This window comes from Solanum tuberosum, unplaced genomic scaffold (assembly GCF_000226075.1).
Source record: "Solanum tuberosum cultivar DM 1-3 516 R44 unplaced genomic scaffold, SolTub_3.0 scf00177, whole genome shotgun sequence".
Lineage (NCBI taxonomy): Eukaryota > Viridiplantae > Streptophyta > Magnoliopsida > Solanales > Solanaceae > Solanum > Solanum tuberosum.
Window position 1 is genome coordinate 30,530 of NW_006239101.1, and position 2,611 is coordinate 33,140.

The following is a 2,611-nucleotide window of genomic DNA, read 5'->3' on the forward strand; positions in this document are numbered from 1 at the left end:
TTTGATTTCTCTTAAATCATAAGTTTAATCGATTTTTCGAAAACTCAGTCATTTTCCTTACCTATATCTTTTTAAATAAAACAGATGGTAAACATGGGAAAAGATCACAAATGTGTCTGCCATAATTAATTAGGCATTCAATAATTACTTTCCTATTTAATATTTATTTATTATATTAATTATTTATATAAAAAATTATTTATTTGTACATAATTAACTTTGCTATTTATAGTCTAATTATATCCATATAACATGAAAAAAATAAAACGTAGTTATTTTTCTTGAATATATATGAATGTTTGCCATATTCTGAAGTTTTTCCTAATTCTTAATGACCTAATGAACGATCCCTCATAGACTCTACAAAATATAGGCCCCTTTTTTTAGTGTTTAAGAATCACGAACGAGGTATTTGATTTTTCACAATTTTTTGTGTATCAGTCCATAAAATTTTGATAATATTACTAACCGGATATTTTTTATCCAAACTTTTTTGAAACCTTTTTCAATGACCAAGTAAATATACACATTGCCTCTACAAGATCCACGTCACTTATTTGCGTTTAGGAGTCACGAAACAAAAATTCAAAATTTTCTCATTTTTTTTGTGTATATTAATTTATGATTTATTTTTTTTGGTATATGATTGACCGAATCTTTTTAACCCCAAATTTTGTGGGACCATTCATAAGGATCTAGTGAATGATAATCATAGCATCTACAAGATCCACGCCATTTTTATTGACATTTAAAGGTAATGAAACATGAATTCAATTTTTTTCAGTTTTTCATATCTATTAGTCCAAGAATTTTTGGAAATATACCCGACAAAATCTTTTTAACCCAAATTTTTATAATGACCTAGTAAACGATACCCATAAACATTCGTAAGCAAGAAAGAAATGGTGGACGATTTTGGTCGTTGAGCAATTTTACAGGTGTTTGTGTTGCAATAATACTTTACAAGGCTATTAATGTATATTGTATTTTTCTTAATTGGGAAGTAATAATAGAACAAACAAGGCAACAAATATTTAAAGAAATACAGATTACAACAATCATAAATTCAATAGTTTCAACCCAAAAAGGGAAAAAAATTAAAAAGTTAATACTATATATATGTTTACACAACACAAGCATTTTCAATTGAAAAAAAAATGGCCTCATCTTCTCAATTTTTATCACTTCTATTCTTGCTCTTCAACTTATTTTTTCTAATTGGTTTTTCATTTGGAAATTTGATTCCAAATGTTTGCAAACAAATCAAGAATGAAAAATTTTGTGAAAAGATTTTGGAGTCAAATCCAAAATCCAAAACATCAAATTTGCCCACTCTTGAATATATAGCCATTAATTTGGCAATTTCCCATATTAATGCTACAAATGACAAAGTTAACTCTCTTTTATTGGATGAAAAAGATTCAAAATTGAGAAACATTTATGGGAATTGTTCAATTAATTATGAAGAGGCAATGGATTTTCTTGGAGAAACACAATTGTACTTGGAATACAAGCAATTTATGGATTTGGGTTATTATGCTAAAGATGCAAATTTGGATATTAATTTTTGTGAAGAATCCTTCAAAAAGGCTAAATTGCTTTCCCCTCTTACAAAAAATAATTATATTTTGGGTTTGCTTATTGATATTGTTGTTGTTATCTCTAATATGCTTGTAAAAACAATATAGAAAAACTGTTATTTTAAGTTGTGTGTATTTCTATTAAAGGTGGTGTATTATTGCACTCTTTATCTTTTCATAATGTTAGAAGTTGTTTTTTTGTATGTGTTAATCAGTTGCATTCTATTTTATTGGCAATCGAAAAATATTTAAATAGGAATGATACCATACTACTAGTTCACTTTGTACCTTATGAATGGTCCAAAAGTTAATGTTTAATATCATACATTAAACATTTATAATTTCAACTCCCTTTATTAATCGGTCCAAACTTAAATCAATCCACCTATGATACCTTAGGGAATCAATTTTGTTCTCGAAATTAAATATACTGCACAAAACATGAATTATGCGGTTCGATCTGAAACCTCTTTAATTAATAACTCGACTATTTTAATTTCATTTTAATTTGGCTCAACCCGTCCATTAGAAAGTCACAATTTTTTTCTTGTTCAATGACTCTCTACTACATTTTGTTTCCATATTAATTTTGGAAGCATGATAATGTAACAAAAAACTCTTTGGTAAGTGGATACTTTAATGGATTAAGTTTCCAAGTAGAAGGATGAAAATTATTCACTTTTAATTACTTGAAGGATGTTTTCTGCTAAGAATGATACTTTAAGAATGTAGTTCAAGTTTAGGGTATAATTTAAGGATGATTTTGACCAAAAACTCCAACTTTAGACATAAAATAATTCAGATTTTATTACTCTTTTCACACTAAAAATTAAGAGAAAATTACCTTTCACAATCACTCCATAAAAAAACAGAGAAAAAGACGACATATAAAAACTTTTTTTTTTTTTCTCAATTCATGATTAACACAAATTGAGCACGTTAAAATATGTTTGATTTAACAAATCGGTATTCAAAATCATTCCATTCAGAATTTTTTAATCCGTCAAAACAACGGATATCCAAATTTTCTA